The sequence below is a fragment of the Octopus bimaculoides genome, chromosome 18 (assembly GCF_046866305.1).
Source record: "Octopus bimaculoides isolate indiv1 chromosome 18, ASM4686630v1, whole genome shotgun sequence".
Lineage (NCBI taxonomy): Eukaryota > Metazoa > Mollusca > Cephalopoda > Octopoda > Octopodidae > Octopus > Octopus bimaculoides.
Window position 1 is genome coordinate 5,894,919 of NC_142945.1, and position 25,000 is coordinate 5,919,918.

Consider the following 25,000-nt stretch of genomic DNA (forward strand, 5'->3'; position numbering starts at 1 on the left):
CTTCGTATGCCGAAGCTGATGATACGCAGTCATGCTGAAACTGCGGCATCTACAAAATCGTAGGCGATGTTCAAGAGTGGTCACCTTTTGCCAGGCACGTATTCTCACAGATCGTCTCTTTGTCAGAGCTGCAACCCTGCGTCAAATGAAGACCAACACCAGGCTCCTGGCATCTACAGTGTTGTCAGGTTCCTGCACCTCACCACAAAGGGTTTAAGAAACTTCCCTGCTAGCATTTTGTAAAAGTCCGAGAAAACGACGAAACTTGTATCAACATCAACAAAAACATAAGTCAGGCAAGTCAACCCCAAAGAACTCTAAGCTTAAAGGACAGCGGGAAACATCTAGACCGTTCAGCAAAGAGACCATATACCAAATTTCAAAAATACCTAAATACTGGGATCGATTTGTTCAACGAAAACCTTTCGACGTGGTGCCCCAGCATGACCGCAGTCCAATGACTGTAACATGAGACAAGAGATGAAACAAGGAAATTTGTTTTGCAATTTCTGCGCTATTCAAACGACGGCCATTAGACTCCATCGTCGGCTCTTTTTGTTTTTGTTTTTGTTTCTGTTTTATTTTTGGCGGGAGACGAGTGAGGCAATTTTCGGTTAAAGTAACCGAGTTCTATGATTAATGCAAGTTCGATTATTGCGTAGCATCGATTATTGCCTAACTGCCAAATCACGTTGGAGATAGATGAATGAATAAATGAACGAACTGTGGAGTTACATTATTATAACATATAGAGGAGTTTGGTGGTGTAGCCAGATGTGTGTGTGTGTGTTTCTGTTTGTGTCTTGTATTAGTAGTAGTAGTAGTAGTAGTAGTAGTAGTAGTAGTAGTAGTAGTAGTAGTAGCAGCAGCAGCAACAAGTTATTCACATATATCATGTATATATGTATGTGTGTGTATACACACACACACACACACACACACATATATATATATATATATATATCAATCTATCTTTCTATATATACATTCTTTTATTCTTTTACATGTTTCAGCCCTAACGCCGTGGCCATGATGGAGCACCGCCAATGTATGTATGTGCATAGATAGATAGATAGATAGATAGATAGATAGATAGATAGATAGATAGATAGATAGATTGATAGACAGAAATAAGCGTATATATGTGTATATATATATATATATATGTGTGTGTGTGTGTGTGTGTGTGTGTGTTTATATATATATATATATATATATATATATATATATATATATATATATATATATATATACCCACACACACACGTGTGTGTCAATGGGTGTTATGAGTATGTCGGTGTACGTGTTTATATTCCTGTTGTTCTCATTATTAGTAAAGCATCGAGTTTAGCTTAATAATTCTTTTACCACCACCAAACCAGCTGCAGGCGCCATAGCGTGGATTTTTCGGCTCTCAGATTAGTCACGGATGACAATGGATCAGCTTCACATTAATTACAACCACTACCAACATGACCACCACCACCACCGCTAACTCGTTCCACCATCACTCGCTAGCAACTGGGGAGCCACTTGTGTGAGTGTGTGCGTACAACCTGCGACACGCTGTTTTGCATTTTGTATTCAATCCTTACAATTTGTTGTGGAAATATTTGAAAACACTACAACAAAAAAAATAACTGACGTAATCGATGATGAATTTAATATGCCACATATTTGTGCTAATGTCTATTATGATCAAATTCACAAAACTATTCATGATCTAAGCTTGTTTGTAGGTAATTTCTTTCTGTTTCTACTCGTCTTGCTTCACGTGCTTTAAATGACAGCAATAGGTAACAGCGATGTCGTCTGCCTGTGACGGCTGGATGCTTGTTTTGTAAAAATGAAAGTGAGTCGTATAAATAATTAACCCTTCCTTGGGCTTTTCCAAGAAGTCCATCGCCCCCTTCCTCTTCTTACCCCACCTCAACTCCCGCTTGTAATTTTCCAGGAAGTTCTCCCTTTTTTCGCCCTTCCTTGGACTTTATCAGGAAAGCATTCCCCTTCTATCCCTTCCTCCCCTTTCCAGGAAGTCCTTCCTCCCCCCAAAACTCCTCCTTGCAATTTTCCAGGACATTGCCACTTTTCTCCCTTTCCTTGGACTTTACCAGGAAGTCTATCCTCCCCTTCCTCCACCTCAGCTCACCCTCCTTGGAATTTTCCAGGAACTTACCTCTTTTCTTGCCCCTCCTCTGCTTTAACAGGGGTTTCTATGGCTGGACGCTCTTCCTAATGCCAACCACTCTACAGCATGTGCAGTGGGTGCTTGCTTGTGACCCCAGTACCGGTGAGGTCGCCATGCAGCTTGCTTATAGCAGCAGACCCAAAAGAGCTGTCCTCGTAAAAGCGTCACCCGGGGCGGGCCACTCCCTCACCTCCAGCAGCTATGCTACTTCACTTGTCTAATCTGTAAGTAACCTACACTTACTTACCTATGTATTTCTCCCTCCCTTTCTTTTCTCTCCTCCACTTTCTCTCTCTCTCTGTCATATTTCTCAACACTTATTTATTCAACACACTGTTATTTAATCTTAATCCATAACTACAATATCATTAAAACTTAACATTTCAGTCTTATAAAACACTATTCACACTTTCTTACCGCTGTGAAACAAAGCATATAAAATGCCATATTGTTCGTTCACAAAGCGCTCGTTCTGTATATCACAAGAATGCTTCAAATTTATTGTTCTTTCAATATTCATCTAGCCTATTTTAGAATTGGCCGATTGTCTTTCACTCGACAACCAACCCACTGTGATCGATATTAATTTCTATAGAGCTTTCTTTCTCTTCGAAAAGGTTTACTATCTTTCTGGCGTGTTAGTATCTATCTCTAAAACAATTTTTATAAATGGCCGCTTGTTCATTTATGATTGGTCGAAGTTCAATCTATTATAACCATCTATATGATGAAATTGACTTTTCCTGTTATTAATCTGACATGTGCTATCATATCGCATCATATCTCTTCCTCTTCCTCCCTCATTCTCCTTCTATTCCTCATTCCCTGTCTCTGTTTGTGGAGCGTTGAAGACAAATCAATCACTTCACATCTAATTTTGGAAAAAAATCTTTTAAAGTGGCAATGAATAGAAAGGCTGGCTTTGCTTTGCTCGTTTTCTGCAGGAATCTCATCCTAGATGAAGACCAGCGCGCTTGTATGTATGTGAGTCTCTGTGCGTGTGTGAATACGCATGCGTGTATATATGTATGAGTGCATTATGCAATAAAATGTGCAAGTCTTTGGCGGATGTCAAGAGTCGTATAAGGGCCTCACGTTGCATTACCATTAACTCATTTCAATGATTCTTTCTAGCAATGGATTTGCTCGTACGTGGTCTGATCAATAAGCATCCGGGCTGTTGCCATAGTAACGAAACTAAAGCACACAGAGTGAAGCCACCAGGTACATATTGACCTCGAATTTTGCGTTGGCCTCTGAGCAGGTATCGCCATGACAACTTTCTCTGTCATGGTCAATGCGACGATCACACGTTACACACATTCCTTCGAAGCACTGCTGTAAACAGCGAAAGCGAGCTAGAACGTTAAAACTTTGTGCGCATGCACAGCAGAGTTCAAAGTCAATCTTTGCCAAGAGGCTTCACTCTGCATGCTTTAGCTTCGTTACTATGGCAACAGTCTGGATGCTTATTGATCAGACCACGGATAGTCACTATACGTATGAATGACTGAATTCTTTACGCAAAGAAATTTATCCCTAGTTTCGTTTATTTTTGAAACTGTGGATACATTTCGGTTCTGGTTCTGTTCCAGGCGTGATCTGCCCATCGTCTTGAGCAATATTGGTTTCAAATTTTGGCACAAGGACACCAATTTCGGGGAGGAGGTAAAACGATTACATCGACACCAGTCTTCGACTGGTATTCATATCATTGACCTCGAAAGGATGAGAGGCAAGGTAGAACCCGAAAGGATGAGAGACAAAGTCCACCTCGGTGGTATTGGAACTCAGAACGTAAAATCGGAAGAAAGGTTGCTAAGCATTTTTTCCGGCGCAATAACGATTTTGTCCGGGCACCGCTTTATTGTCTTGAACGATATTGAATAATAAATCGGTAAGGAATTCCTATTGATTGTTGGAATGTTCTCTGTATTATTCCAAGAATAATGTTTACCATTTTAACTGCAGCAGCTGTCCGATTGTGAAGCTTCGAAGTCCTTAACATTGATCAATGAACACCCAACGTCTTTCGAAAGCTCCATGGATACAAGTCCTTTATTTGGTAAAAATAGTTTGTGTTCTTTGAGTTTTCGTCGTCGTCGTCGATCTGTCTATCTATCTATCTATCTATCTATCTATCTATCTATCTATCTATCTATCTATCTATCTTCCTCAGAATTATCTATAGCCGACATGATGGTCATGTCAAAATACTTTGTACCGTCTAAATCAAACTTTGTACCGTCCCACATACTCTCTGTAACGAGTACCCAGTATTTGTCATAAAAGTCACCAGGGGTCGCTTTGTAACCCTGATGGAACACCTATCGCCTTTGCAACAAAATGTGTGGCATAATTCCATCTTTTGAATAAATCGATATTCTTGCATTAACAGTTTTTGGTTGGTTCCATTCCGATAAACTGAGTCTTTCTGTCAGACATTTCGCAGAAACAGGAATTTTGCCAGACTCCTACTAAAGTACTTGATGTTGATGTTGTTGTTATTCATCATCATCATCAGCATCTTCTTCTTCTTCTTCTTCTTCTTTCGTTCTGTTACTATTATTGCTGTTGTTGTTGTTGTTGTTGTTGTTGTTCTTCTTCTTCTTCTTCTTCTTCTTCTTCTTCTTCTTCTTCTTCTTCTTGTTTTATTTTTGTTGTTGCTCTTGTTATTGTTGTTGTTGTTTCTGTTATTTTCCTTTTATTTTTCTTCCGACTCTTTTGCTTCTTCCCCATTCTTGTTTTTCTTCTTCCTCTTCTTCTTCTTCGTCTTCGTCTTCTTCTTCTTCTTCTTCTTCTTCTTCTTCTTCTTCTTCTTCTTCTTCTTCTTCTTCTTCTTCTTCTTGCTACTACTCATGTTTCGTGCCAAATAAACATGCTTCAGATGCCATATTAAAACTAAGACCAAAAGTCTTCCACTGCTGCGAGAGAACTTTTGGTAAAACTCCGATCGGTTCCGAGTCTTTCCATTTAGTATATAAATCCCACAAAGACCAACTTTACCACTTTTTATCCTCGCGGATATTTTACCACCTTTCAAATCATCACGTAAAGTTAGTACCAGTTATATACTCCGGCTAAACCACAGCACACTTATTCTAAATTGAGTTCCCTGTTTGACCTGAAAGTATCTTTTTTATGTTTTGCAATCAACTATTTTTATGGGGCTTCATCGTTATTAACTGATGTCTTGTGTATTTTTCATTGGCCTTCACAACAACAATAACAATAATGGTTTCATATTTTGGCACAAGGCCTGCAGGTTAGGGGGAGGAGGTAAGCCGATTACATCGACCCCAGTGTCCGACTGGTACTTATATTATCGACCCCGAAAAGATAAAAGGCAAAGTCGGCCTCAGCGACATTTGAACTCCGAATGTAAAGATAGACCAAATGTATGTTTGTAAGTTATAAGAAATAATACAAGTCGATGGATTCTCATTTTATCTTGTACTCCAATATTTCGGGGTTAGGATCTCTTCTTCAGGAAATCTTCGGAGAAATGATGTTGTGGGCCGACTTCTGTTTTGTAGCGCATGTATAATTCCATAATTGTGTTAATAATGTTATTAAAAACCTGTTATTTCAAGACGGGAAAGACTTCAACTGCTTTGTGCGCTTGCAGTGTAAAACCAGAAGGAAGTCGAGACAGATAGAAAATACTTTTAATGTCTAATAGAATATGTGTATTAATATATAGATAGATAGTTAGATGGATATGTTTATATAATGAAGTTCGTTGTGGGGAAGAAGCTTGTTTGGAATGGGGGTGGCGAGAAAGAGTCCTGGCGTCCCTGGCCAAATCCTTTGCTTGAAAGAGAGAAAAGGCTTTTGAGATATTTCCATAGATTTGTGTATGTAAGGAGACAAATATGCAATAAATCTATACTCATTCAAAGCCTGTTATTGTCAGCGTTTGAGTAAACATAGCTATATATATATTGTGAAAAGGTACGCATACATAGAACGAGCTACACACTTACATATATTCAAACATACATGCATACAATCATACATATACACATACATACATACATACATGTGTGTGTGTGTGTGTGTGTGTGTGTGTGTGTGTGTGTGTATGTATATATATACTCTCAAAAGATATATACACATACAACCAGAGCTACGCAGACTGAGCTTCGTTCAAGCATTAATGTGTGTGTATATATATGTATGTGGGTGTACGCATACATTAATAAATACATACAAACATATATACATACATGCATACATATATTTATGCTTACATGCATATATGCATACATTCGTACATACATAAATGCATACATATATCCATATATACATAGAAATACATTTATTCATACACATATACATAAATACATGCATATATATGTACACAAATGTCTGCATACACACACACATACATACATACATACACACACATACATATACACACACATATATATACACATGATAATATTTCAGTACATACGTTAATGCACACTCGCTCACACCAGCTCAAACGGTGTTTACTCTTTTCTACTCTAGATACAGGACCCGAAATTTTGGGGGAGGGAGCCAGTCGATTAGATCGACCCCAGTACGCAAGTACTACATCAGAACCACATATTTTCTAAAAGACAAAAACCAAAGCTTCGTGTGGTCGCAAGAAATTTAAGAAGATTCTGTTGCAGAATCTTCTTTTTAAGTTTAAATCCGTCTTTCAGTTTCTCACCAGTGGCTTTTGGAGGCATTTGGACTGTAAATTTGCAGAAGAGCTGCAGCGAAGCTTCGGAGATTTTTTTTCGTTCTACGTGCCATTTCGACGTTAAAAAACAAAAAAAAAAACAAAAACAAAAACAGGTAATAAACAATCATAGATAGTATGTAACGTGCCTGTCTGTATGTATGTATGTGTGCGTGTATACACGTATGGATACATGCATGTATGAACGTACATGTATATATATATATATATATATATATATATATATATATATACATATATATATATATATATATATATATATATATATATATATATATATCCGTAAGTATGTTTGTAAGTATATATATATATATATATATATATATATATATATATATATATATGTATATATATATATATATATATATATATATATATATATATATATATATATATATATATATATATATATATATATATATATATATATATTTATATATATATATATACATATATATATATATATATATATATATATATATATATATATCCGTAAGTATGTTTGTAAGTATGTGTAAGTACATATATATAGATGTGTGTATGTCTGTCTGTGTATCTGTCGGTCTGTCCGTATGTATGTAAGTATGTATTTAAAGAAATGAAAAGAAAGTCCTTGTTGCTTGGTAACTAGATTCTAATCTTAGTAAGAAACAGTTTGATAGAAGCAGCGCAAGGAAAAGTAGGAAAGACTATATATATATATATATATATATATATATATACATATACATATATATCCAACTTGAGTGACACTTCCGAAAGTAAACAAGCTTACACGTTTAATATCTAATATATATCGTCGCCATTGCGCGGCTTCCAATGGGAGAAGGCAGCAAAACGGGAAAAAAAAAAAAAAACGCAGTCCATTACGTGTTAACTTGTTATGCAAACAGTCAGTTACCTGAGCTAAACAGAAATTAAATCAAACAGGATGCCTATGACTAACAGTTCAAGAATTCTTTTTCATTATTTTCTCCTTCTTTAAACTTCTTCATTTTCCGTTAGCAAAATGTCACGTAGCTATGTGAAATGGACAGCTGGGCCAGGAGGCCCAGTCGTGCTTTCGCGGTGCCGCCATATTTAATCCACCGTTATGAAATGTTATATGTATGTATAAATGTATGTATGTCTTCGTGCAAATATGTGCGTTTGTGAAGGCATGAGGCTTAGTGGCTAGTATGTTCGGCTCACATCGTGAGTTCGATTCCAAGCAGTGCCTTATGTCCTTGAGCGAAACACTATATTTCACGTTACGCCAGTTCACTCGGCGGGTAAAAGTGAGTTGTACCTGTAATTACAATTTCAGGATTATTATAAGGCGGCGAGCTGGCAGAATCGTTAGGACGCCGGGCGAAATGCTTAGCAGTCTGCCTTTACGTTCTGAGTTCAGATTCCGCCGAGGTCGACTTTGTCTTTCATCCTTTCGGGGGTTGATAAATTAAGTACCAGTGATACACTGAAGCCGATGTAATCGACTAGTCACCTCCCCCAAAACTTCAGGCATTGTGCCAATAGTAACAAAGGATTATTAGATTAATAAACAAATTACGATCAGATTATTTTAAAATACCTTAAGAAGCGAATTATCATGCAGAAAATCGGCTTCTGTTAATGACTTTTCAATGAATTTATGTATTCGACGTCTCACTGCAAAAATAAACGAAAGATCTGTCTTAGAGGTCGTTCACCTCTCTTCCATAACTTTTCTTGTCGTGCCACCCGCTTTTTACCTGATTCATGATGTAATTCTTTGTCGAAAGGGTAAGTGTTATGTCATAGCAGCTGCTGCAACAACAATAATATTTTATATCGTTTAGAATATTTTAGTTTTGTGAATTATTTTTGGGTATGCAGAGTTTGTGGTTAATTTAGCATAAGGACACATAAGCATATCCACGCCTGCGTCACAAAATCTTAAAATTCACTAAAAAATATTAAAACTCATTCAAAATTACAATCTTGAAGCAGAATTTTTTCCGCCCATCACCTATAATAAAATAATAATATTGGCGTTGCAACTGTTCTGACATAATCCTGCAGACTCAAGAAGCAATTGTTTCATGCATAAGGCACAATACATACCAAGATTACGGGAAACTGTGTCAAGAAGAAAAAACAAAAGAAAAGAAAAAAAGAAATGAAACGAGTGTGTCAACGACCTTTCAGTAGCGCAGATCTTGCGTTTATTTTTACAAAGATAGTGTATATGTGCGTGTGTGCGTGTGTGTGTGTGTGTGTGTGTGTGTACGTAGGAGTGGCTGTGTGGTAAGTAGCTTGCTTACCAACCACATTGTTCCGGGTTCAGTCCCACTGCGTGGCACCTTGAGCAAGTGTCTTCTACTATAGTCTCGGGCAGACTAAAGCCTTGTGAGTGAATTTGGGAGACGGAAACTAGATGTATGTATGTATGTATTTGTGTGTATGTGTGTATCTACATATGTAAGTATTTATATACCTATGTATGTTTATATGTATCTACATATGTATATATGTGTATGTGCGTATGTCTGACAGTCCGTGAATAATCTTATGTTGTGTCGTATAAGTATTTCTCAGCAATAATCGCACAAAATATTACGCAAAACAAATTTCAGGTTATTCCATTTTTTTTTTCTTTCTGAGGAGCACTCGTATTTGTCAATCTGTGAGACACCTCTTTATGTAGGTTTCTGAAAGGTGTTGTAACTGTTAAAACCCACGTTCTTCTTCATAACAATTCGTTTCACACCTGTATTCTTCCAAAGCCTTTATAGCTACTGCTAAGGTTTCTTTTGTTGTTGACGGTTCGCTGCTAAAAATTATACCTTATTCAAACATTTTGTTATTTTTGGTCACAGTTTGTTATTTTATGTACGAAATTTACGAAGTATTTTAACGAATACGTTTATCTATCACGTAATCATTTGACTGTCCGCCATTTTTTTTTAAATAAGAAATCTTCTTATGACAGTGAAATAAGCTGATTTTTTCGAATAGATTGTTTCTTTTTATCTCGCGAATATCGCTGTTTTCGTAAGTGGCTTCAGGTAAATAAAAGGTTGAGAATAAAAGGTGATATAACAAAGATATGAAGTGGCTGGTCATTGGAGAGAGAGGGATGTTTAATGAATTGAAAGAGCATGAAAAGAAAAGCAAAATAGTGAAAGTGTAAAAGAAACGGAAAATAAAAAAAGTACATAGAAAAATGTTTTGAGGACTTTACTGCACGTACATAGGTGTAAATCTATTTATACACAAAAACACTATGATATCTATCTATCTATCTATCTATCTATCTATCTATCTATCTATCTATCTATCTATGTGTGTATATATACATACACACACACACATATGAACATATACGTATGTACACACACACATATAAACATATACGTATACACATACATATATATATACACACATATAAACATATATGTATACACACACATATATATATATATATATACATACACATATAAACATATACGTATACACACACACACACACACACACATATCCTACAAAAGGATATAAATATATAAACACTACACACACACACATACATACATACACACACACAACAGCTACAAAATGTCATAACGATGCTTAAACATTTTGTGTGCTGACAGTCACTGCAATCTGAGTATCTTCTTACAATAGATCAAAGAGGACATTTGTGAATGAATTAACATAATTTATTTTTAAATCTCTTTCGCTTGTATCCAACTATAAGTTTTATATTGTAGATCTAGCAACCATACACACACACGTTGTGGTAGTTATTGATCCGCAAGCAAATGCGCATATATACATACGTACACACATATACGTACATATACACATGCATACATATATATGTGTGTATGTATGTGTGTGCGCGTGTACGTGAGTCGTCTGAGAGACTAGAAGTCAAAGAACAGATGCACTCGTATATCTGTCAATAGAGTGGGTACCCGAAATGTACAGTATTATATATCCATCACATGCTCTTACCAATCGGTTTCACGCAAGGAATACAATGGAATGTTAGGTAACAATCCGATTATATAACCTTACGCTCATCAGAGTTAGCCGATATGGAAGGGAATATGGCGACTGCTCTGTATTGTCGGAGTTGGATTAACACATCCGGTTTTTCACAGCAGCCTCAAACCGGACGAGTTAATCCACCTCCGACAATAGAGAGCAGTCGCCATATTTCCTTCCCTATCGGCTGACTCTGATAAGCGTAAGGTTATATAATCGGATTGTTATCTAACAGTCCATTGTATTCTCTGCTTTAGGAACAAATGTTCAAAATATCAGATTTCCTTTCTCTGTCAATGTACTAGAAAGACTTCAGCCTAATTCCGATTGAATAAGGAAAATACATTTAAGAAATATAAACCACAACTGAATACCTTATAACAACACACCAGGATGAGAAAATACAATTTATTCATGAAAATCGACCAGAACAACAGGTGTAAATAAAAAGCTACCTCTGGGGTTCAAAACCCTACCTCCAAACTGCTGCACAATAACACCTTACACCTTCTCAAGCACGAGTTTCTGATGTTACCCTAAGCTGAACCAATGAGATTGTTTTCGGGTCCCCAGAAAGAAAAATATAAATATTGAATTGACCGAACTAGTGCTTTCGGAACGCTGGGTGACCATCAAGCAAGATCAAGTTACCAAGTCCTTTGTCAACAACAAAATGATGCAAGTAGAAAACCAACTAACCTCAGTGCAGGTCAAGAATAAAAGGTTAAAACATTCAACAAACAAATGACATCACCAGGAAATCAACCAGCTAGAACGCTAGATTACAGCCAAAACAAAAAAAATATTATAGCCAATCAGAACTTGATCTTTTACCATAAAACTATACATATATAAAGCAATTTTAACTTATTTTGAACTCTTATCAGCAAGACCAGCGGCAGAGAACCCTCCTTCATGCACTTTAACGGTAATTGTAAAAAAAAACCTTTTTTCTTTCTTTCATTTTCTATTTCCTCTTACTCTTTTTTTTAAAACCTCATTGTATCTAATTGTTAATATAACCCATTACTACTGAATTTCCAATCATGTATAACTGTTATAGATTTGAACTTGTATTACTGTTACTCTCTATGAAACTCATTGGAAATCGTATGAACATTTGATCTCTTACGCATGAATTTTCCCTGGTAACTTTAACCTCTCCTAAAGCCTTCTATTATCTATTTTCTTGTTTTACCATTGATAGACGAAAACTTGTCAAAACCAGTTTGGTATTTTAACAAATCTGTTTCAGAATCTCAAAGTGACTACACATTTTGAGATTCGGGTGCATTTTCACACTCTCTATTCTCTCTCTGTTTTTTTTCTCTTATTCCTTTCTGTTGAAGAGCATAGGCTCGAAACGTAAAAGACTTTTTCACTTTCCCGAGCTTCAAACTAATACACCTGCTTGTTGTTCATACGCCTGACTTCGTCTTTTGTTTTTCTGTAAATTTCAACTGTATATATATATATATATATATATATATTAGGAAATTAAAAGTTATGGCTGGTCATAGAGTGACCATTGGTTTCCTATATAGAGCTTACCAGTATAGGGGTCTTATCAGACTCAAATGGTTGAAGGCGCATAACCTCACTAGAACTGAAGGAAAAAATCCTAAAAACTCGCTCGACCCAGGGACATTTTTAAACTCCAGGAAGAAAGTATTCAGTCAATGCCCACATCTAAAACGTTCCCTACTTCAGGCTTGGAATTTTTCCCAGTGTGTTAACGATTCTGCCAGATTGCTGCATTAATTAAACAAAAAGTATTTGAAGTCATTAATTTGTTGACAATATATGTTGTGTAATAAATGAGGACACAATTTATGTCATGGAATTACAGATATGTGAAAACAAAACCATTGCTTTATTCAATATCTTTGTAACAATGAAACAGAAACAAAACAAACAAGCAAAACACACACACACACACACACATATCTATTACATTTTGTTTACTGTGATTTTGTATTTTCCTGTGACGTCTTTCTCTCCACCTCTGGATTCCAACATTCAACTACCCGTCCCCAGCCATCAAGCCAGAAATAACATCCAAATTGCTCATAAAACACATCCAAGTATATTTCGAAATAAATGGAAGAATGCATGGGATAATGTCTTTGCTATTGTTTGGATTTCCAAGGGGTTAAGAACCTGGACGAGGTGACGAAAAGCATGACCAGTCTTACCCAGAAATGCACCGAAGTAAAGCTGTCCCCCGAAAGGTTGGGCAGAAATAGCAAATGCCTACATTACTTCCTTCAATTCACCTTCTGACAGTCATTATTTGCCTCAGTCACCGCCGGATCAAATTGGAGTGTCTTTCATTTAGTTTCTTGTGGTCAGTTCCACTGGTCAAGGTTTCCATCTATTGTCAGCGTCCTCACCAAGACGGCTTAGGCATGCCATCCTTGCGGATATGCAAACACAAGCTGAGGTTGTGCAACCGGCAACGTTTTCCTGGACGGCGGACATGTGTGGCCTCCGTTTGTGAGGAACGTCTCTCCGCAGCTCATTTCCTCAACGGAGCTGCATTCCGGGGCGAAAGAAAGACTGAGACCGGACGCCTGGGCTTTAGAATATCGCCAGGTGCTCACAACCCTCTACCAGTCGGAAAATGGGATCACTGGATATTCTGTTTTAACAACATATAGAGGATTAGTGGCGGTGGGGGGGGAGTGATGTTATTGTGGGTGACTCCTGGGCAACGATGAAAACGAACTGACAAGTCACCCTTTCAAGGGCGATAAAATAAAGTCCTAATTGAACACTGAGGCTAATATGGTTACCTAAGCAATGGAAACTGTTCACTACTTCTAAGGATACCCCTGAACATTTAAGGAAATCTATTTCCTGTACATTCTTCGTGTTCATTGTATATGCATATTTGCCACTCATAATGACCACACACACACACACGCATATACATATATATACGCACACATACAAACTAGTACATATTTTTTATTGATCCTGAAACGATGAAAGGCGAAGTCGACTTTGGCGGTATTTGAACTCAGAACATAAAGCCTATTAGTCCGGTGAGTTATCGATTCTGCCAGTTCGACACCTCAGATGCAATAAATAATTCTATGGTGTAATTTACAAAAAAAAGACAAAAAAAAATGAGTGCAGACTGTCAGCAGTCGGTCAGTGAAATTAAATTTCGTTTAAAAGTTCTCTTCTCATTTCAGAGCTGATGCAATCCGATCTACTTATTGCATCGGGCTGTCTCACTAAATAGCAATGACTGAACGAATGCTTCCAGACGTGTCTCAGGAAGTCTTATATACAACAGCAACAGGGATTTAAATGGTTATTTAACATTGTTGGCTCAAGGAATTACATTTGTCAAATGGAGTAGGAAGAGGGGAAGTAGAGGGGGAGAGTCGTTGCCATTGCCTTCTTCTTCTTCTTCTTCTTCTTCTTCTTCTTCTTCTTCTTCTTCTTCTTCTTCTTCTTCTTCTTCTTCTTCTTCTTCTTCTTCTCCTCCTCCTCCTCCTCCTCATTCTTCTCCCCATGGAGATAACTCTGCCTTTTGTCCTATCGAGATCTACAAAATAAAGTACCACTCCACAGCAATGGATTAATGGAATTCTGCATCGGACAAAATGTCCTGCAGTAAAGAAACCAATATTAGCTGCCAAACGGCGAGGGAGTGTAACGAACACTAACACACACACGTGTGTGTGCGTGTGTGTGTGTGTGTGTGGCTTAGTCGTTAGGGTGTTGTACGCATGATCGCATGATCGTGGTTTCGCTTCCCAGGCTGGCGGCGCGTTAACCCAAGTACAAATGGTTAACCCTGCAAGAGACCGGCGTTCCAGTCACAGGGAATGTTGGCCAGCCCGCCTACCCAGCAATGCAGGGAAGCACACTGTGACCAGTGCTGTGTAACAAAACATAAAATAATAATAATTATTATTATATTTGTACATTAATCAAGTCAGATAAATCCAATAATGGAGAGGCGATGTTTCAAATCAATCCAAAAATGTTTCATGCTCGTTCGTTTTGGCGATAAAGTTTTTCAGGAGGAAGTTCAAAGCGTTTTTATTGTCCCCTCGCCAAAAAATTTTAGTGGATACGCTTGCAATCCCTGCACCACCTGTTCCCGAGCCAATGCGCTCGAATGATTCTACCGATCTGCTGCATTTTATGCTTTACCGTAAAAAAAAAAAAAAACAGAACGGAAGAAGGTTTTGAAGACTGGAAGAAAACAGCGTAGAGTCCAACATATGCCGTCTTCTAAAAAAGAAAAAGAGGACAGGGAGAGAGAAAGGGGGAGAGAAAAGGGAGAGAGAAAGGGAATAAGAGAAAGAAAAGGAAGAGAGAAAGGGAATAAGAGAAAGAAAATAGTAAAGAAATCGAGAGAGAAAGGAGAAAGAAAAAGGGAAAGAGAGAGAGAGAAGATGGTTGAGGTGAAATAGCTTTGATCATAAGACCTGTTCAATCACGGTCGACTTGGGGTTAAACAACAACAATAATAACGACAACAACAACCATAATAAAAAGACGTCAAATGAATCAATTCACCACAGCCGGTGATAGACGGGAATTGCACCCGTTGAATCATTAGTCCGGATTTTATTTTCCTTGAGAAATATACATCAAAACTACAAGATAGGAGTTATCTCCCTGGTACATGGCTATCAGGGAGGTGTGAATTGTGGTTTTGTTTGTTATTTACTGTTGCAAAATAATATTGAACACATCGCCAGCCGTGGTTTTATTAGGGGGGAAAAATAACTTTAAAAATAAGACATTATCTGTTAACAACCTTGACGTTTCATTTCAATATTTATATCTACATGAGCACACACGCCACCATATAACCATATACCGCACACATACACACATTAATATATATCTCTGTATATAAATAAATACATATATATAGATAGATATAAATTATATATACATATATCGACATATACATCTTTATATCTATTTGTCTGTCTGTTTGTCTTTCACTCTTTCTACTCACGCAGACGAACACATATATCTATTTATTTCTCCCTGACTACCGACATATAGAGATACAATACATACACACACACATACACACATACTTGCTGTATATACACCTATCTTACTATGTACTGGGATTATGATGTTTAAAACGGCGTCGAAGAAGCATTTCAACAACTTCGTTTCGACGGGTAAGTGTTCACTTAATAATATATATTTAATAGACTTCTCTCTCTCTCTCTCGGTACCCCACATTGCATTGTCCTGTACCGTCCCCAATGTTTCTTTTTTTTTTTGCGAACCCTTTAAAGGTTAATAACGAAAACATTATTATCCATTTTATTTTTATTATTAATTGTAGAATGTACATGTGGTGCCGCATCGTATGTGCTCCCTTAGAAATTAAAACAAATTATCATTCTTCTTCTTCGGGGTAACCGTGGTTTTGCGAAGGTTTCCCACGCGTAACCCTCAAATGTCCCCTTATGGTGGTGGAGGAATAATAATAATAATAATGATAATAATCAACAACAATAATAATTATTCATTGTTACTCTTCTTGCCATACTATTTCTCTATTTGCGCGCTCCTTTCATTTAACCCCTACATTATTTTTAAAGTCCTGTGATATCTTCGTTCTCTTTTATAAACCCTTAGGGGTCAGTTCATCATTATTTACTGCCCTCTGTCTTTGTATTGTTGTAAATGTTTTTGCGGCCCTTGTGGCCGATAAAGAATTATTATTATTATTATAATTATTAAGGTGGATGATAGTGATGATGATGATGAGGTGAAAAACGTCGATTGAGACGATGAAAGCATTTTAAATACGTGTATATATGCATGTATATGCTTTGTCACTTGTATGTTTGCCGTATTTCATATATACATATATATACACTCACACACAGCTTACTGTGTGTGTTGTGCTGTATACACACGCACATGCAATTAGTACACACATATATATATATATCGTTATGCAAATAGTGATACGTATTGAAAGAGTGTATATTCTACATTATGTATGTTTATGGAGGGTCTATATATATAATATATATACACTAAACATGAGTACATCCTTAGCTTTCACCTCACGTTAGCGTCGTTGACTTTCTCTTTTGCTTCAATGTATATATTATACTGCATGTATACATATCTTTACGCTGATATATATATATATATATATATATATATATATATATATATATATATATATATTATATACATTTGTATACCTGTACCTACGGCAAACATACAAGTGACAAAGCACACACACACACACACAGGTATATATATATATATATATATATATATATATATATATATATATATATATATATATGAAACTCCGGTGTTTTAATGGTGGCAACTGATGATGTTTCTATGTGGCTTGCTTGTTTGTTGTACCTTGTTTATCATTTTGTCCATGTTCTTTTGCCACGTCATGTACCCAGTTATGTATCTACATGTAGATGAAGGTATGTACATACATGTACATATATATGCATATAGTCATATATTGTTTATATATAGAAAGATGACCAGTAGGGTGGACATTTAATATGCTAGAAATAGCATATATATATATATATACATATATATACACACGTATTCGTGTATATTCATAGATAGATAAATAGACTGGTAGTATATATATATATTATATATGTATATATATATATATATATATATATATATATATAGTAAAGACAGATAGATGGGTAAATACGTAGAATGCTATATGGAAACATATTAATATATATTTATATATATACATAGTCATACATATATTGTTTACAAACGAAGAGTACGCAACACACTTCTGAAGTTTATCTATGTATGTATATATGTATCTATCTATGTATTTATCTCTCTCTATGTCTACCTGTATATCTATCTATGGAAAGATTTTCGCCCGTCCCCCCATATTTTCTCCCAAATTTGCTTTTAGTTAAAAAATTCTTTTGCCAAAAATCCCCGTTTTCGGATACAGAGGTTCCGGAAAATTGCCAAAAATCGGCATTGTGAAAAATTTCCCCACCAACTTCTTCAATTTTGACTTTCTTCCCCAATACTAACCATAAAACCCTAATCTTCTATATGTCTATCTATTTATTTATCTATCTATCTGTCAGCTTGTATGTGAGTGTTTTTTATAGGATGCATTCGTTCGATAATTGTTAATATTTAACCCTAGGCAGGCCTGTGTTTCGTTGCTGGGTTGTTTAACCCCCAGATCAGTCCTCACCATTCCTGCCGTTGTGCCATGTCATCCATCGAGATGTGAGACCCTAATTATTCAATATCTTTTCGTTTTAAAGACAGTATGGTGTGTGATTTTGATAAGATTAGGCTGCTATTTCTAGCAAATTGCTTTTGATTTTACTGTTTTTGTTAATCAGTGAGGGGCAAGGAAGGATGGAGGATTAGGGTATAACATATATAAATGTTGTCTGTATACACGAATGTATTTGTGTGGATATATGTTTGTTGGTATGTATGTGCGTAGAGGATATAGATTTGTATGTATGTGTCCATGTGTGGGTGTATATATGTATATGCATATGTGTGTGAGTATATATTTGTGTGTGTGTATGTACATATATATATATATATATATATATATATAGAGAGAGAGAGAGAGAGACGTGCGTGTGGTTGTCCGTGTACATTAACATTTGTTTATGTATGTGTATGTATAGTTGTGTATATGTGTGCACGTGTGGGGGCGTATATGTGTGTATATGTATCTCTAGGTTTATATTTGAGTGTGTATATATATATATATATATATATATATATACGTGTGTGTGTGTATGTGTTGGATTATATATCCTTGTGAATGACGAAAACATTTGTGTATGTTTGTGTGTGTGAATATATATTTGTGAGTTACAAAATATACGTGTATGTGTGTTCTTATAGATGTTTGCGTGTATGTGTGTGTGTGTGTGTGTGTGTCTGTGCATATAGATGTTTGTTTGTGTGTGTACGTGTGTGTTTGGGTTATATTTTCAGTCAACGACGGAGAAGCAACGTGTAAAATGAACGAATCGAGATTCCGTTAAGAAATCCGGTAATTTTATGTGGGAGGTCGAAAAACCAATTACCATTGTTAATAATGACGATAATAATTATTATTATTATAGAAATCATTATTAGTATCATCATCATTATCTTGTTACTACTTCAGAAATCATAATCGCCATCGTCGCTAAAAATTAAATCGTTTTAATCGGCGTTCAAAACGGTTTATCCCTTATCTGTTCGAGTGGAGTGGAGATGGAGTGGAGTGAAAGTGGAGAGTAGAAGTGATGTTGAGTGGGGTTGATATGGACGAGAGAGAGAGAGAGATATAGTGTGTGTGTGTGTGTGTGTGTATCACGTAGCGATAACGAGATTAACATCGAGGTAAAAAATACCGAATTATTAAATAATATGCGCATATACATACATATTCATTCGTTCATTCATTCATTCATGCATATATACATATATACGTACATATGTGTCTGTGTGCATACATGTATATCTGCATACAAACTTTCATCACCACCACCATCGTCAACATTATATATATAACCTTTCTAATTTTGGCACAAGGCCAGCAACTTTGAAGAGAAGGTGTAAGTTGATTGCATCGACCCCGAAAGGATGAAAAGCGTGGTTGAGCTAGGCGGGATTTGAACTGAGAACGTAGAGTCGCTAAGTAAGCATTTTGTCGGACGCATTAATGATAACCACTCGTCGTCTTAAAAAGGTAAAAGAAAGGTACGATTTGGTAATGTAGTCCTAGATACATTGCGTCTGAAAGAACAACAACAAAAAGGAGGATGGTCACGGCTGTGCTGCTTTTGGTCTTATGTCTACTCTGTAAAGGCAGACCTAGGGCTAAATATCGTCGCCATGACTACCACCACTACCTTTAACACAACAACAACAACAGGTTAACGAGGGAAATGCACGCCTTCATTCTCCGGCGGGATGGTCCCGGATGGAATGCGTTTGATCATAGATTTACTCGTTCAGAGCTGGTCTAGGGCTTACGAAGCATTGAATAAAACACAGAATAACAATGGCGACAACAACAACAACAAGGTAGTTCTCTGATATACACAGAAGGCGCGATGGTCACTTTTGGGGCGCCTTCGATCACGTGTCAGCTCTATCTATTTAACCCCTGTTTGACCTGGGGTTAAATAAAACAATAGCTGCAATTACGACATATAAACAAGCGTCGACGAATGACAAGAGCAATAAAGGACAGCAGTAACACCGAGGAGACTTCTACGTAGTTTCTCGGCCAGCTAGAAATAATAAGCAAATTTCCCTTTTATCACACACACATACACACATGTGTGTGTGTGTGTGTGTGGTGGCGAGCTGGCAGAAACGTTAGCACGCCGGGCGAAATGTTTAGCGGTATTTCATCTGCCGTTACGTTCTGAGTTCAAATTCCGCCGAGGTCAACTTTGCCTTTCTTCCTTTCGGGGTCGATAAATTAAGTACCAGTTACACACTTGGGATTGATGTAATCGACTTAATCCCTTTGCCTGTCCTTGTTTGTCCCCTCTATAAAGAAATAAGAAACGTTAGCACACCTGGCGAAATGCTTAGCGGTATTTCGTCTGCTGTTACGTTCTGAGTTCAAATTCCGCCGAAGTTGACTTTGCCTTTCATCTTTTCTGGGTCGATAAATTAAATACCAGTTGCATACTGGGATCAATCTAATCGACTAGCCCTCTCCCCACAAAATTTCGGGCCTTGTGCCTAGAGTAGAAAAGAATATATATCATCATCATCATCATCGTCGTCGTCGTTTAACGTCCGCCTTCCATGCTAGCATGGGTTGGACGATTTGACTGAGGACTGGTGGACCAGGTGGCTACACCAGGCTCCAATCTGATTTGGCAGAGTTTCTACTGCTGGATGCCCTTCCTAACACCAACCACTCTGAGAATGTAGTGGGTGCTTTTACGTGCCACCGGCACGAAGGCCAGTCACACGGTACTAGTAACGGCCTTGCTCAAAAGGTGTCTTTTACGTGCCACCTGCACAGGAGCCAGTCCAGCGGCACTGGCAACGACCTCGCTCGAATGATTTTCGAGATATATAAAAACATGAGTGGTGGGAGTGCAAAGTTCCTGGCTTTAAGGATACTGGGAAGGGTTAAGGGGGAGGCCCAACCTTCTGAGTTCTTTTACAGGGCTTAGAAAAACTGAAGGACCCCTGCAGTAAAGCTGTGAATCTGAGAGGGGACTATGTTGAATAAAATCAAAGATAATTGATCCTCCTGAATTTTCTTTTACCCAAAACCAGGAACTTTTCAGCACCACATTATATGTATGTATGCATGGATATTTGTAAATAAGATGGGATGGTCATAAGTGGAATATCTTTGATCATAGTTCTGTTCATAATTGACTAGGGGCTAAACCACATCAGAAACTACAAATCAGTGAGGTGGGCCTCATATTCATTTACTCAACCAGCTAGATATAGCTGTCAAATCTCCCTCAAATAAAACATCTTAATGAATGTAGGAAGGCCATTTTGGATATTGTATCTTTATAGAATCCTAATTGACTTAGTGGAGGCACGTGGCTTAGTGGTTAGGGTGTTGGACTCATGATTGTAAGATTGTGGTTTCGATTCCTGAACCGGGCGATACATTGTGTTCTTGTATAAAACGTTTCATTTCATATTGCTTCAGTTTGCTCAGCTGGCAAAAGTGAGTAACCCTGCGACTGACTGGTGTCCCATCCAGGAGGGGCATGGCCCTTATGGGTCTACATGACTTGGGAAGGAACTCTGCCTTAACTACCCCTGGGTAAGGGTATAAAAAAAAACTACACCCTTCTACCTAGTCATGTTGAGCCAGTGTGACAGAGTAAGGTCATCAAACCAGTGTGATTTCCAACTCAAATTCATGGCCACCTCATGAAACCATGGTTGGTGGAGAGAATGTGCTGAAGCCTTCATCCTGCAGTAGATTGAACATAGGCAATCCAATCCAATAAGAATCCTAATGATGTCAAGGTGGAGATTGTCTGTTTTGGCATCCCTTTTATGCATGGATGCCCTTCTTAATGCCAACCACTTTACAGAGTGGACTGGATGCTTTTTATGTGTAGCACTTTTCCAAACATGTAGCACTTTCCCAAACATGTAGCACTTTTCCAAACACAAGTGCAAGCTCACCAATGGCATAGCTAAAAGTTCAAAAATAATTAATAATTTAATTATTAAAAATAGGATTATTAACGAGCAACTAAAGTTTAAAAAAATTCTTACTAATTAAATTAAGAATTGATATATGTTCAAGTTTAAAATTACAACCACTGTTCTGTTGTAAATTTGGTAACCATGCAATTATTTTATGACACACCTTTTCAACTTATTTTACAACACACCTTTGAACCTCCGCCAATGAATGCGGCCCATAGAGACTCTGCAGTTTGATACGCCGGATCTAAATGCTGTATAAAAATGATTTCTTTGTAATTCTGTTCTTTAAACTAAGTCATCACATTTATGTATTTAGTAGTTGAAGGCATGTCCTCATTGAGCTGACAACTAAGCAAAAGTATTTTTCTTCAACCAAAGATGAATCCACTTTTTAAAAAAGTTTTTGAAGATAGTTTATCTTGGCCAACAGCATTCAGTGTGTCCCTTCCATTTTTAAGACTGTTGAAGGATGTTAGTGGAGAATTAATCAGTGACCAATTTTATATACATGTATATATGTTTTTGTAAATCTTATATAATATACTTTAAACACATACACACACACACACACACATCTATATGTATATAGTAATATTATTTATCCTACATTATATCGGCACAACTCGGTTCAATTACGCTGTTCAATTAGGCATCATTAGGCTGTGACCAGAATAATAAAATATCAGCTTTTCTTATGTATATTCAAATCATTTTTCATAAACAAACATAAAGGATATACATACACATATACATACATATGCACATATATATATATATATAAATATACATATATAATCTGTATATCATGAATATTTTACATACATATCATTACATGCATGGCCACCCCTTTGAAGGATTTATTCGAGCAAATTTCCCCCATTATTTATGTCATCCTCATCATCATTTGACATCCATTCTCCATGCTGGCATGGGTGGAACGGTTTGGGAGGAACTGGTCTGCAGCAGACCTGCCTCGGCTGCAGTTTGTCTGTTTTGGCCCGAGTTTCTTACAGTTGGATGCCCTTCCTAATGCCAACCACTCTATAGACTGTACCAGGTGCTTTTAACATGACACCAGCACAAGCACTGCTATGTGGTACCAGCATGGGTGCTTTTATGTGGCACCAACACAGGTACTTTTATATGGCACGGGTACTACGGACACTGCTATGTGGTGCCGACACAGGCACATTTATGTGACGCCAGCATGGGAACTTTTATGTGGCACCAGCACCCATCAGCCCACAAAACTGGAATCTCTCAGGTGAGAGAGGCGCATGGGGGATATACCTGTATGTGCGGTCAGTGATGATTTGACTTCACTTCACGTGTCTTCTCATGCACAGCAAGCCTGCTGGAAGTCTGTCCCTCGTCATCTTCTCTGTGAGGCCCAAAGTGTGAATTTATTTATTAAAAAAATTCAGGTTCTTATTCTATTGATCTCTTTTGCCACACTGCTAAGTTATTACAAGAATGTAAACATACCAAAACTGGTTGTGAAATGGTGGTGGTGAGGAGGTGACACACACACACACACACACACACACACACACACACACACACACACACACACACACATGGTTGTGTGGTAAGAAGCTTGCTTTGGTTGGTCCAAAGCTATAGTAGAAGGCACTGGCCCAAGGTGCCATGCAGTGGGACTGAACCCGGAACCATGTGATTGGTAAGCAAGCTACTAACCACACAGCCATTCCTGTGAAAGAATTAAAAAAAAAAAATGGGAAGAACTTCCTGTGATAACATAATCATGAAACTTAGAACATCATTAACTTGGAAATGTGTTTCAGTTTTGAAAGAATTTCAGAAACCCAACCAATTATAATTGGCTGGGTACCTGAAATAATTGTTAATACCCTTGTGATGTATCATTTGTTAATCTTTAATTCAAACATTACATTTTGTTGGGGAAAAGAAAGAAAAGAAGAATTATATGCATTTTAAATATTTTTTAATTAAATGAAGATAATTTTATTTTTATGGTATTATTGATACTGTCAATAATTGCATTAAGCTAATTAATAATTTTCCTGTTTAAATTTATGTCATTTAAAAGAGTGAAAAAGAAATATTCTCTTTATATTGAAATATAGTTTGAATCGTTAATCAGTGATTAATTAAATGGAAGCAATTAATGTTTAATCATTGTCTTTGAATTAAGTGACACCACTGCATATCTGTCTATCTGTCTGTCTATCTATCAGCCTATGTATGTATGTGTATATATATATATGTGTGTGTGTATGTATACATGTGTATTTATATATGTATATTATTGGGTCATCCCATAAATAATGCCGTTTTTTTAATACTTTTTATTTTTCAAAATTAAGATAAACAAAGTTCTTTTTTAATCTAAAATATACTCTCCTTCATTTCTACAATGCTCTTCCATCTATTTGGTAGACTTACAAGGCGCCTCTTCCAAAATTCACTTGTCCGTGACAAAAAATACTCCTCCAGTGCTGTTCTGACCTCATCTACAGAATTCATATTTTTTCTGTCCAAATGATTTTGAAGACTGTGGAATAAATGATAATCAGAGGGGGCAATGTCCAACGAATATGTTAGATGGGGCATCATTTCCCATTCAAAATGCTCCAACCTTTGGAATGTCATCCTCGCTCTATGTGACTGAGCATTATCCTGATGGAAGAACACCTTTCATCTTCAAACCAAAGATGGTCGTTTTTCTTCTTGCACTGACTTAAGCTGTTCAAGCTGCTCACAGTAGATCTTTTTTGTTATGGTTTGGCTGGGGTTTAAAAATTCAAAGTGGACTAAAACCTTTCATATCCCACCAAACAGATAACAATACCTTTTGTGGGTGAAGACCTTGAAGAGTT

The 25,000-nt window shown here is 36.9% G+C and overlaps 1 protein-coding gene across 4 annotated transcripts in view; it reads left to right on the forward strand.

Moving 5' to 3' along the window:
* The first annotated feature begins 9,232 nt into the window (after window positions 1-9,232).
* LOC106870038 (N-acetylglutamate synthase, mitochondrial) overlaps window positions 9,233-25,000 on the forward strand; it is a 93,822-nt gene continuing 78,054 nt past the window's right edge. The window contains exon 1 of one of the 4 annotated variants that reach the window (XR_016244930.1): window positions 9,233-11,859. The gene's annotated coding sequence lies outside the window, so the exon portion shown is untranslated. Of the gene's footprint in view, window positions 11,860-15,530; window positions 16,100-25,000 lie in introns of those variants that run through there. The other 3 variants (XM_052974196.2, XM_052974195.2, XR_008265844.2) reach the window with 3 other exon arrangements.